Genomic DNA, 15,000 nt, shown 5'->3' with positions numbered 1-15,000 from the left:
GTTTAATTTTTTATCTGTTTGTCCTGTGTCTGTGTACAATGGAATAGTAGTGTATGTACGTGTGAGTGTATACAGGCAGTCCTCAACACTCATCTATTCAAATTTTGTACTCCACTGACTTTGAAAAGTTCGAGGAGTGTGAAAAATCGAATGTAAGAATCTTGAAGTCTGTCTGAAAATTATTATCATTATTATTATTATTATTATTATTATTATTATTATTATTATTATTATTATTATTGTTGTTGTTGCTGTGGTTGTTATATACTTAATATTATATAATGATATTACAAAATAAAATATAAAAAATGAATTACATAATTTTATATGAATATAAAATTATATAAAAATAATAAAAAAATATATTTATAAATCATAAACACCATTTCACACACTTCATGGTGTCAACAGAAGTAAAATATAAATGATGCAAAAACATAATAGATGTAGATTTTTCATCATCAATAAAAAACATCTTGTTTGGGGGATATTTTTCTTTAATTTTTTTTAGTCTATTGTTATTCTTTGTCTCGTCTACAATATGTGCTCATCTTCTTTTCAATGAATTTTCCTTCTTTATTTTTATTTCTCACATAAAGATTCTGGTATTATGTTACACACATATACTACGCATTTCATCTTTTCTTTAGAGCTGAACAAAGGCAAAGATGCCACATACTTTACGCACAAGACAACAAAACATCAGCAAAGATAGGCAAACAATGATTCTACAGCATGCAGATGAATCATTCAGACAATTATAAAAACGACTGAATAAATCTTACATTCAGAATAATATATTTCTCTGTGTTCTTCTAACTGAACAACTTTCAAACACACTAGAGATTGCCACAAACTTGCATTCAATGTCTGTAAGCCATTAGAATTGGTAAAAATGTGATTTACACAAAGTTAGCAATACCGATGAAGAGAGATGCTTCGTCAGTTTCAGTGATGAGCATTCACTTGTCTGATGAAATGAGTTACTACTCTTGAAAAAAAATTAATGAAGAAATGGCTGAGTATTTCATAGACATGTGTACTTTTAAGGCAATTCTCAAGCCAAAATAGTGTGACAATGTGATAATTTTGGAGATTTTAATTTCAGGTAAAAGTAAAAAAATAAAGATATACAGAGAGAGAGAGAGAGAGAGAGAGAGAGAGAGAGAGAAGGAAGTGTGTGAGAAACAGAGAGAGGGAGAAGGAAAGAGAACAAACACTAGTACTGAACTGTTAATTTATTCAATAAACCCAGTTAACTGTGGTGGGATTTGGATTCAGACTAGAAAGAGACAGAATGGTTACTGCAAGGCATTCTATCCAATGCTCTAATAATTCTGCCATCTTGCCACCTTGTAAAGATGCTAATTGTGTGTGTGTGTGTGTGTGTGTGTGTGTGTGTGTGTGTGTGTGTGTGTACAGACAGTCCTCTACAATCATCTATTCAAATGTTGTACTCCACTGACTGTCAAAAGTTTGAGTGTGAAAAGCGAATGTAACATTCTTAAAGACTGTCTGTATATTATTATTATTATTATTATTATTATCATCATCATCATCATTATTACATACTTAATATTAAAGAATAAGTGTGTGTGTGTGTGTCTATGTGTGTCTGTGTGTGTCTGTGTATGTGTTTGTGTGTATGTATGTATCTCTGTTTTTGACATTCTTCTTGCAAAAACTTCACCTCATCAGTTAAACAGCTCAATGAAAATAGAAATCTTAGAGGTGAATAGGAATAAGAAATGTTCAAGCTGTAACCGAACTGATGCCAATAATTGCTCACTTAATAGAAATCATTTGGCCAATGAGATAGCTTAAAAAGTAAAAGCACAAATTTATGGCCACCCAGTGTACAAAACCTAAGCTGCAGTAACAGAAAATTATTTTGAAAGACGGTTCTACTTGCAAAAGTATATTAATTCAAATATTTGAAAGCTAGGTCAATGTTGTGCTTGTCAAAATAGGCTTGCTTTTGAAGGAATTTGGTTCTGCTACCTTCAAGATATTCTGGATCATTTTAGAAAAACTGAATCCTTACAGTAATTTGCTTTCACTACAATTCAGTCAAAAGTCCATTGTATTTGAAGGGAAAATATTTCATTCTGTATCAAAAGAAATCTGTTTTAAATTTCAAATCACAGCTGCTTTATAACTGCTTCAAAATTTTTGTTTGGAGACTCTACCATCAAACAGATGGTGTGCGCTGCTGTTTCTGAACTAATTCTTTCTGTTGTCAAGGGGGCAAATTTGATGTTCTAATTTAAACTCTATCAATAGTTATTTATTTTGCCTGTATTTTACAACAGTTTTGAATTTTGTAATGACTTATTTCTGTTTTACTAATCATTTTGATAAGTTTTCTTCTTTCTTTTTCTTTTTTGTAATTTACCATGCTCAAGCTATCCTACTTTGTAAACTGTAGCTGTTCTATTTGACACTTCACTAAAAAGATCTCAACTAACTTTCCTGAAACTTCTTTACCTCCACCCCACAAACCAACTCCATGCAACACACACTTTGCAAATCTCCACCAATTCGATCACCTCTCAACCCCTCCAGGTCTTCACACACACCAAATGTGAAGATATATTTGGCCACTTCAAACCAACAAAGCCACTGGTTCTTCCCATCTTTGCAAGGATTTTGAACTGATCTTAAGGAACATACAACAGTTTGTTCCAACCAAAAGAAGGCCACTTTTCTTATCATATCAACTCCTTCTCTATTGAATTCACTTCTAATATCTCCAAAACTATTCAGTCTATAGCCCCATTGTTTGGAATGCTGCGTCTGCATTCATATTCTGTTCCAGGAGGAAGGGAATAGTAGAATATTCATATATATTTGTATTATGTATTATCATCAATCACTCTACATCTGCTTTATATATGGCATGGTTTGAGTGAATGTGAATTCTTTGTTACAGTTACCGTTCTTTTATGTGTGGCCACATTCATTTCCTTTTGGTATGGGTCGTTACAGCTAGGTGCCCTTCCTGAAACAAATCAAGGCTGAATGTACTAGGTGCCTTTTATTATGGCACAAATTCTAGATAATTTGTTATGTCCTCAACAAAATATGACTAAAGGGTTCTCCTAGCATCACAATGTGTTTGCTAATTTCTCAGCCACTTTAAATTATGTACGGGATGAATTTTATCATGACACCAGGACCAATGAGGTTGCCTTGCATTCTACAAGAAGAAAAATGATACTCACCACTCTATATTACTCTGTTCCTTTTGTGGAACACGACAGATGAAAGGGCAATTTCAGGCAGCAGAGAAGTGAGTGATTGATAAAAAAAGAAAAGGATGAGAGAAGCGGAGTGCTTGGGGTTGTGGTAAAATGTGTGATGTGCTGGATGGCTTCCAAGTGTGGGATAAGAAAACATATGTTAAAAGTATGTTACATTTAAGAACACATTACTGCAGTATAATGACTGAAACAAGTAAAAGATAAAATATATAAATACATATAGAAAGAAGTAGATACACACTTATGTCTATATGAGATTCAGTTACAATATCCATAGCCTGATGAAGAGACTGTCGTGGAATGCAACCAAATGAGGATGATTTTTCATCATGGTCACCCTTGTAGTCCACAAACTTCTTCCACCGGTGTTGCAAAGCTTGGATCCCATTGGTGAAGAAGCTTTTCAAAAAGGTTATCAGCAGCGGATATGATGTCATCACCACTGTGATACTGGTGTGTTTCCAGCTAAGTGTTTTTTGATGCTGGGGAACAGATGAGGCCAAATTAGGAGAAAAAAGGTGGTGATCGACCAGTTGAAAGCCACAGCAGCCACTGAAGCTAAGGACTTGTGAAAACTTGCCTAAGCATATATTAGACCTCAATGCAATCCTCTGGCTCATTGGATCCTGTCAAACTGTCCAACTCAAACTATCATGAAAGACAGATGTTTAATGTTGATAATGATGATGATGATGATGATGATGATGATGATGATGATGATGATTATCATCCTCATCAACAGTTAATGTCCATTTTCCACAGTGGCATGGGTTGGATGGCTTGATAGGAACTGGCAAGGCCAGGGTCTGCACCAGACTCCATTGTCTGTTTTGACTTGGATTCTATGGCTGGATACCCTTCCAAATGCCAACAACACCATATAATGATGATATATATTTATATATATACTGACAGAAGCAGTATTAATAGAAAATGGTAAGGTTTATCATCCTCATCATAACCATTATCATCGTTTAACGTCCACTTTCCATGCTGGCATGGGTTGGACGGTTTGACTGAGGACTGGTGAGCCAGATGGCTGCACCAGGCTCCAATCTGATCTGGCAGAGTTTCTACAGCTGGATTGCCCTTCCTAATGCCATCCACTCTAAGAGTGTAGTGGGTGCTTTTATGTGCCACAGGCACGAGGGCCAGTCAGGCGGTACTGGCGACGGCCACGCTCAAATGACGTTTTTTTATGTGCCACTTGCACACTCCTACAAAAAATGGATATTGTGTTAGAAAAGTGAGTACCGTGCTATTCACCATGAGAGGTTCTCTCATAGTATTTTACAGCTCTATCTAAAAAGATGTCTGTCATTGAGAAACCTAAGGAAAGGGGAAAAGGTGTGATCTGGCAGTTCTGAGCCACAGCAGATGATGAATGCCTGTCAGAGATACAAACATAAGTGCTGATATGCACCACAAGTTCATATGAGAAGATTTCTCAAAGTAAATAAGGCAGTATTCTGTGTTCTAACACAACATCCACTTTAAGTGGAAGAGAAATATTATCTTTAGATGTGTGTGTGTGTGTGTGTGTGTGTGTGTGTGTGTGTGTGCGTGCGTGTGTGCGTGCATGCGTGTGTGTATATACATGTATGTATGTATAGTCATTTTTTTAAACCTAAAGCTGAGAATTTGTTTCACAGCTGAAGTTTCATGCCACCATAGTGTGTGCCTGATGAAACTTTCAAAAAAACAAGATATATTTCTGTATATATGTACATATATATATCATCCTCATCAACATCATTCAACATCTGTCTTCCATGCCAGCATGTGTTAGACAATTTGACAAGAGGTAGTAAGCCAGAAGACTGTGCCAAGCTCTACTCTTTGCTTTGGTATGGTTTTTACAGCCAGATGCTCTTCCTCATACCAGTCACTTTACAAAGTGGTGTGGGTGCTTTTTGCATTGCACCACAACCAGCAGGTTCTGCTTAGGTATGGTTTTACAGTTGGATTCTCTTCCTAATGCCAAGCACTTTACAAAGTGCACTGGGTGCTTTTTACACAGCACGAGCACCAATGAGGTGACCAAATATCTCGCAAGACAAAAATGCCTCACCTGTTAGGGATAGTAGTGGTGAGGGAGGTGGAAGAATGCCAGGTAATTAGAAGTTAGAATATGACAGAGGGACAGAAACAGGTGTCTTGCTTGAGGGGGAGATGCATAGTTACTTCAATCGAAGGAGAGAGAGTGATAGTGAGAGTAAGAGAGAGAGAGAGAGAGAGAGAGAGAGAGAGCGATAGTGAGAGTAAGAGAGAGAGAGAGAGTAAGAGAGAGAGAGAGAGAAAGAGCAAGGAAGAATGAGAGAGATGGTATCTAGGCATATTCTCGGATGGAATGGTAGAGGATTGCCCAGGGAGAATGAATGTCTATGTTTATGGGAGAAGTGAGAGAGCTAAAAAGAAAAGAAGAGAGGAAAAATTGTCATTGTGAGAAAGAAAGAGAAAAAAGCAAAAATGTTTCAATGAACAAGATAAGCAAGCTAATTATTTTAAATAATAGATACACATATATTTAGAAAAATATGACAAAACCTTTTAGAATAAATAAATAATTTGGAGTTGTTCAAGTAATTTCACATTGTAAACATTTATATAGAGATAATATAATAATTCTAATATGATATATTTATTTATTTGTCTTATTTTGGTTTACTTATTTTAATCATTTCCCAAATGGAATTTAAAATATGCACTGAAAAAATAGAACAGTATATGAATATATATATTTATTTGTATATGTTTGTGAGTGTGTGTATTTTGAGATGCACACACACACACACACGCACACACGAGCACAGACACATGCACCCCCTTCTCTCTCTCTGTTTCACGCACACACGCACAAATTGAATTGATTGGGACTTGGTAAGTACCACAATGTATTTCACAGTGATCCTAGAAGAATACATTCAGGATACTTGTATATAATTCATATATTACACTCAGTGACACTGTGGACCTGTAGTTTTTAGTCATAAGTATATTTTAGTTACCAGTGGTAGTTGTATCTGCAATTGCCAACCAGTCTGGCTTATCAATCTTAGTGTCCTTGTCAGGTGAACGGGGGCTGCTCTGTAGAATATGAGCTTTCTAAACCAATATCTCATTACCAGGTCTCTTCTTGATGATTTTCCATTCGATAATTTTGTGACATTTGTCTGGAGAGTCTTATTGTTGATATTCTAAGTTTTTGGAGAGATGCTTTCACTGTAATGGCAGCATATCTCATCTAACCAAAGTACATCATAGTTGTGTTACTTGCATTCCAGAGCCCTTCCCAAAATGACTGTAGATATCCTGGGAGTTAGTTTATATGGTTTTGATATGTGGCCTTTCAAACTGAGATTTGCTGTTTGTGAGTTAAGTGTAAACTTGTGATTGATGGCCTTGCATTCTAGACACCATTTTCTATAATGAAGTTCTTCACCATATCTCCTAGTTTGTGATTAATGTCAATTAACTGGCATGTATTTACATTCTTATACTTAATTAATTTATATCACTGTGGTCATAATCATATAATTATATATGGTTAGTTTCACAGCAAAAGCTTTTTAATATGTTTGATTTAATTTAGTAAATCTGAATCATGCTGTTTTTCACAAATATATATATTGTACAATTAATACTAGTAGTCTAAAACACTATATACTAATTTAGCTTTCCAGTATCGAGGTAAGTCCCTTATGAACTATTATATCAGCAAATTCTCTGTCCTAACAGTTGGGAAAGTAAGACCAGAACCAGTCTTGTTTAATGTTGGATGAATTTATCATAAAGCAGTCTGTTAGGAAGTTCCCCATCATTCATTTGTGCAAATCAAGGACGTAGAGTTGATATATTTATGCTTAAATAATTTATAAGTATTTATGATTATTTTCACAAGAACATTTATATATGTATATGTATCCCATTCTCTCTCTCTATTATCATCATCGTTTAATGTCCGCTTTCTATGCTGCATCAGTCTCCAATCTATTTCGCAAGGTTTCTACAGCTGGATGCCCTTCCTAATGCAAACCACTCCAAGAGTGTAGTGGGTACTTTTTACATACCACAGGCATGGGAGGGGGCGCAGTCAAGCAGCACTGACATCGACCATGTTTGCATGGTGCTTTTTACATTCCACCGGTAGGGGAGCCAGTCAGGTGGCACCGGCATTGACCATGCTTGAATGGTGCCTTTTATGTGTCACCAGCACAGGCGCCAGTCAGGTGGCACTAGCATTGGCCACGACTAAGATTTCACTTGAATCAACAGGTTTTCTCAAGCACAACATATTGCACAACAATTGAAGGGTACTTTTAAACAGGATGGTTATGGGACACTGGCATTGGCCACAGCAACAATCTCACTTGACTTGCTGGGTCTTCTCAAGCACAGCATATTTTTAAATGTCTTGGTCACTTGTCATTGCCTCTGTGAGGCCCAATGTTCAAAGGTCATACTTCACCACCTCATCCCATGTGTTCCTGGGTCTACCTCTTCCACAGGTTCCCTCAACTGTTAGGATGTAGCACTTCTTCATACAGCTCATCGATACACAACAAATGACCACACCAGCATGGTCATCTCTCTTGAACACCACATCTGATGCTTCTTATACCCAACTTTTCTCTCAAGGCACTTACACCCTCTCATATATGCACACTGACATTACACATCTAGCAAAGCATACTCGCTTCATTGCTTTCAAACCTAAGCATGTCCTCAGCAGTCACAGCCCATCTTTCACTACCATGTAACATGGCAGTTCATACACATGCGTCATACAGTCTACCATTCACACTGAACAAGAGGTCCTTCGTTACCAGCAGAGGTAGGAGCTCTCTGAACTTTGCCCAGGCTATTCTTATTATAGCAATTATGCTCATAGAACATCCACTCCCACTACTTGGTCACCTAGGTAACAGAAGCTGTCAACTGCTTCCAGTTTTTTCTCCTGGCATGTAACAGAATCTGTTTTCTGTACATCTTTGGTGTTTATTGCCCCTGAGCATGTGCCACACAAAAATCTATTTTCCCAGTTAACCTTCCTTTGATATTGCTGCACCTCTTATGTGTCCATAGCTTGCACTGGGTACATCTTATGGAGTTTCTACCTACTACACCTTTTCTATAGATCGAGCTGGGTCATCTACCCGAAGGGATTTGTGATTTGTCTGTCTTCCTACTTACTAAGACTTTAGTTTTTGTTATACATATATACACATAAAAATGTGCGTGTGTATGCATGTGTGTGTATGTGTGTGTCTCTGTGTGTGTGTCTGTGTGCGTGCGTACGTGCGTGCGTGTATGTGTGTGTGTGTGTGTGTGTGTGTGTGTGTCTGTGTCTGTGTCTGTGTGCATATATATGGACACATATGAAGTGCAGTGGAATCACAGGTAGGTTAATGGAGAAAGTTGTCTTTATATGTGGCAGATGTGCAATAGCAATAAGCACTAAGGAAACATAAGAATTAGACTCTTTCAAATGCTCAGAAGGCTCTCCTTGAGGTTGTAGATAGTTTGTGTTATGTAGGTGATCAAATTAGCAAAGGTGGAACATGTTCTGAAAGTGTTGTTGCTAGAATACGAATAAGCTGGAGGAAGTTCAGAGAGCTAATACTTCTGTTGACAACAAAAGGACTCTCGCTCAGGGTGCGTGTGTGTATGTGTGTGTGTGTGTGTGCGCGTGTGTGCGTGTGTGTGTGTGTGCGTGTGTGTGTGTGTGTATGTATATATACACCCAAAAGTAATGTCCCTTGATTCACTAGTTCAATTTACGAGAACTCCCGTGAACAAAATGAGACTGTGTTTTCCAAAATGAAGGTGAAAATCTTTCTCCATGTCATTGACTTGAAAAATTGTTAAGACACTAGGATGTTTTCCTACTTTTCTTAACATGAAACCAATACCTTAATTCACAAATAAAGAAATTACATCCACCAGTGCAATGTTGAGCACTCATTTTCATTGTTAGATGACATTTATGTATATGTGTATATATATATATATATATATATATATATATAGAGAGAGAGAGAGAGAGAGAGAGAGAGAGAGAGAGAGAGTTATTAATATTTCTAAGTCTCTCTAAAGGAGACTACGGTAGCGGTACTAGAAATTAATAGTTATCGCCAAGCCAACATGGCAGTCCCAAAATTAGGACGAAAGCTGCCGTGAATTAGCTCCAAGAAGCCATCGCCTCTAGCTAGCTTTTGGGACTGCCATGTTGGCTTGGCGATAACTATATATATATATATATATATGTATTCATATATATGTTTACACATCGTCTTCATTTTTTGTTTATTTGTTAATTCCAACTATACATATACATATGTGTGTGTATGTATATATATATATCCTTACGTATCTCACATCTATTTTCATTCCTCCACTTCACTCTGTATTTCATATCTTCTCTATAATAACTATTACTTAAACATTTTCTCTCACCGTCTCTGATGGAGAGATGTAAAATATCCCAGAAACAGCTGTAAAACTTTCTCTTTATAAATGTTCTGAAAACTATGCACAGCCTTGGATTTTTATGTGTATATATATATATATATATATATATATATATATATGTGTGTGTGTGTGTGTGTGTGTGTGTGTGTGGGTGTGTGTGTGTGTGTATGTGTATATATGTATACATCTTTATATATATATATATATATATATATATATATATATATATATATATATATATATATATATATTTATATATTTATATATATATATATATATATAGATAGATAGATATTTATGTATGTATGTATGTATGTATCTATGTATGAATGAATGTATGTATATATATATATATATATATATGCTTGTGTGTGTATATATATAGTGAGAGGAAGAGAGAGAGAGAGAGGGACAGAGAGAGAGAGGGAGAGAAACAAACAAAAAATATATGACAGATAGAGGCATACATATGTAAGAACATTCATGGCTTCACATATACATACATATATACATACTTTCATACTTACATGTGTAATCTCTTGGCTTTGTTACTAAATGTAAACAAAATGAAATACAGCCTCAAGATTTATTCAGGATGTTTAAAGATTATTAAAAAGTAAGAATAACTACATCAATATGTAAGGTATATATTAAAAGCAGGATTTTTCTTTTTTACTTTTAAGCTCTGCCTTTTTGAGATCCACGTGTGTGTGTATGCATTTATGTTTAGCATAGGTACAAAAAAATTTCAAGTTTTAAAAATGAAAATGAAGATCGTAGAAAGATAATGTTATGTGCATGTGTGTTTATGTGTGTGTGTGTTAGTGTGTGTTGTGTGTGTATAAATATATACGCATGTGATTGTGTGTGGGCATTTATGTATATATGTATATATATATATTTATATATATGTGTATATATATGTGTGTGAGTATGTGTGTATATATATGTGTGTGTAAATATATGTTTATATGTATATATTTATACATACACACTCGTGCACACAGATACACACGCACATACATTTAGATATATATATATATATATATATATATATATATATATATATATATATATATATATATATATATATATATGTACTCGTATATACATTTGGTCTATGTATCAACTGTAGACATTTTTCAGTCTGTGTAGTAAAAATCTACAGAAAATACAGTGCTTTTAAAAAATTGTAAATATATTCACCAAGTTCTAAAAATAAATTTCTGCTGCAGTATGTTTTAGCTAATCTATTATTCAAAAACTGATATACCGAAGAATCATCATCATCCTTATCATCATGATCACCACCCCCACCACCACTATCATCATCATCACCATCATCATCCTCATCATAGTTTAACAACCATTCTTGCATGCTTTCTTGAGTCAGACAGAATTCATTGAAACATTCACCAGTTTCCAAGTAAGGTGATATTTACTCATGGCCTGACATATTTTCAAGAAAAATTGCAAATGAAGTACACTGTTTGTACAACAGAGATGTGCATTGGAAACTATCAGGTGATGTTGGGACTAGGAATCTAAAACACACATATGTATACACATACATACACACACATTATATATGTATATGTATATGTATATGTGTATATATATATATATATATATATATATATATATATATATATATATATATATATATATATATATATATATATATATATATATATATATATACATATAATTTCCCAGAGGATGTAGCAACCGTTACCAATATAGCATAAGAACTTACCTTAGGGGATCCTTAACTAGATTCCCTAAGGGTCGTTCTCACAGTTTATATTTATATTTCAAGGTTTTTAACTTTTAGATTTGTATATTTAAAAGAGATAGAAACTTCAAACTCGATATATCCAAGATCGATTTATTTACCACTCTATGTCAACATTTCTGTGCCAAACTTATCCAGTGACTGGTCCATTGGATTTCGACATTTGGCACTTCTTCAGGAATGGCTACCATTGGAACAAAACACGAAAAAACACATACATAACGATCATATTAAATTATTAAATTATTAAATTATTAAAATCCCGTTACAGTCCACTATTTTTCCGTTATTATAAGGAGGTAACTCCTTAATTTTCTATTTTTATTGCTCTCCTGTGAATTTCCACTAGATTAATTTATTTAATTTATTTGTTTATTTATTCATTTATTTATCTATTAATTTATTATCTATTATCCCCTATATGTCGACTATATTCATTGCCCCTAGAGGGTTCACATGTTTATTATTCCATTTTATATTATCATTGTTAGGTCTCTTTACTTTGTTAATAGAGATCTCAGTTCAGCCATCAAACCTCCTAGGAATCATTACAAGCCCCTTTACTAAATAATATATATATATTATTTTATTTAAAAGAGTTCCAACTCTGTCTGTTTTTTATGTTTTTTATTTATATTCTTGTAAAATTTATGTGGGATATAGAATATGGAATATATAATATATAATAAAAAAAAAGATGGATGGTACAATGAAATGAAGTATTGAATGTCATTGAATATATGGAATATGTCTTATTGAATATATGAAATATTGAGTGTCCAATAAAGGATTAAATATATAAATATATAAAGGCGAATACGTATTTTCTATACCTTGTGGTATTTCATCATGGCCGGTATGACAGACTGTAATACTTCATTTCATTGTACCATCCATCTTTTTTTATATTATATATTATATATTCCATATTCTATATCCCACATAAATTTTACAAGAATATAAATAAAAAACATAAAAACAGACAGAGTTGGAACTCTTTTAAATAAAATAATATATTCCTCTATACACGATCATACAAGACCCTTTTTTTTTGTATTTATTTTTACTCACACATAAATATATATATATATATATACAAAAATAAGAGGAATGACCAGCAAAAGTGGACTCCTATATGCTAGAAATAGATGCCGAATTATCTAACCATGAAAAATATGTTCTCAGTAAAAGTTTAGTGACACAACAGTCTGTAAAAGGGCAAGACAAATGAAAAAATACTAAATAAAAAAACGATTAACCTAAGTACCATGGTTTCACCTGTTAAAATTTACAAAGACACAAATTTCGTAACTTGAGAAGTAAACACTGTGATATCACGCAGCACACTGCCTCATGAAGATAACTGCTAGCTCTCATTGTGCATACAACCATGAGCTACACTGTGTTGGCACATTATAGAACTGGGGACATTTTGATACCACCTTGTAAATAATCAAATTACCCACCCAGTATCTTGTGGAGCTTAGTTAGAAATGTTAAGGATTTCTAATGACAATGCTTTTATCGCTATAGTTGGGTTTTATAGTAAAGTGCCCAGAAGAGTAAGCTTTCTCTTAAGATTGAATACACAAAAAGTATTGAAAGCATATTAAAGAAGAGAAACAGTGAAGTGAATATTTTATGGAACAACCCCTTATTTAATATAGCAGTGATAAATAATATAGCTAGGAAATTTCTTAATTTAATAAATTACTATTTTTGTGATATAAATATAGTTAGATATTCAATAGGAACTGGACTAAGGTTAGTTATTCAGCTAGTAAGAATTTTGATTTGTTATATTAGAGATTATAATGCTGCAAGGTTGAATGAAGAAGATAGTCAAACAACTGAACAACACCAATCATGCAACTTTAGATTCATGAAAATTGCCCACTAGACGATAACTGTTCAGTAAATTTGGTAGTAGACAGTGTTAGATTAAAAACAAACAACTGAGATAAACCTTAAATATATATATTGGGACAATTGAATTCACATTCAAAAATTAATTTTATATGCAGTGATCTGTCAGTCCTAATAAAAAAATATGCTGTCACTTTGCTGAAGTTTATATGATTTTTTTAAGTGAGACAAGTTCTAACGAATCCAAAATTACCTGATCAAATGTTTATAAGCTACAACAATACTGGAATGGTAGTTTCAAGTCAAATTGCCTTCACTTGAGTGAAAAATTAAGAATTTTGTTTAAAAACAGTAGTGGTTTGAACAAAAGAACTGAATTATTAGCATCTTGTATGCATAGACTTAAGCATCTTTTGAGTAAGTAGCAGCCCCCTAAAATTTCAACCAAGTTTGTAAAGTTTAAAAGACACTGGTTTCGAAGTGTTATCAAAAAATTTGTTCTTAAAATATTACTTAAATAACAATGCACTTTCACCAAAGAATATATGTAAGATGGTTGCCCTTATATGCAATTTAAAAGCAGTATGTTTTTATGGCTATGCCCTCACTCCCTCTCACAGCTGAGAGGTCTTTGTCTTGCAGGTGCCAATGTGGCATAACATGCACTCATGCTGGTGCAATGTAAATGCACCCATGTCGGTGGTACACGAAAAGCACCCAACACATTTTGTAAAGTGGTCAGCATTAGGAAGACCATCTATCTACAGAAATCATACCAAAACAGACAATTGGAGCCTAATTAGCTCTCCAGCTGCCCAGCTTCTGTCAAACTGTCCAACCTGTACCTGCATGCAAAATGGGTGTTAAACAATGATTATGATAATGATGATAGTGATAATTTAAAAGAAAAACATTTGGAGTATTCCTCCAAAAACCAGAAATAAACTGCAAAAATATTAGTTTGAAAGAGTCGTTTTTACAAATATCACTCTCTCTCTCTCTCAAAAAAAAAAAAAGAAAGAAGAAAAACATACTGTAAGGGTATGTGCTCCAAATTCCACATACCAATACTTGCAGCTGGTAAACCAATTTTTTTTTTTATTGAGTTGTCTGTTACTTAAAAAAATTTGGAAATAAAATGCAAAAGCTATCAAGAGAACATACCATCATCAAAATCATCAATGGACTTTAAAGGGATGATGATAATGATGATGATGATGAAGATGATGATGATGATGATGGTGGTGACGCCGCCGATGATGGTGATGATGATGACAATGATGACAGTGATGATGATGATGATGATGATCATGACAACGATGACGATGATGACGACGATGACAACGATGATGATGATGATGATCATGATAAGAGCTCTGTTGATAGCTTTCATATTTTATATTAAAGAACTTTTAAGTAATAGATAGCTCAATTAAAAAAATTTCAAATTACCAGCTGCAAGAGTGAGTATGTCGATTTGGAATACAGCCATTTATGAGAATTTCAGTTACTTTACATTTGCTTTACAAAGTTCAGTAATTTATCACTTATTGGTGAATCAGTAGAAATTAAGTGAATGCAAACATAAATACATACATGCTTATT

Source organism: Octopus bimaculoides, chromosome 1 (genome assembly GCF_046866305.1).
Source record: "Octopus bimaculoides isolate indiv1 chromosome 1, ASM4686630v1, whole genome shotgun sequence".
NCBI lineage: Eukaryota > Metazoa > Mollusca > Cephalopoda > Octopoda > Octopodidae > Octopus > Octopus bimaculoides.
This window is presented reverse-complemented; position numbering follows the sequence as displayed.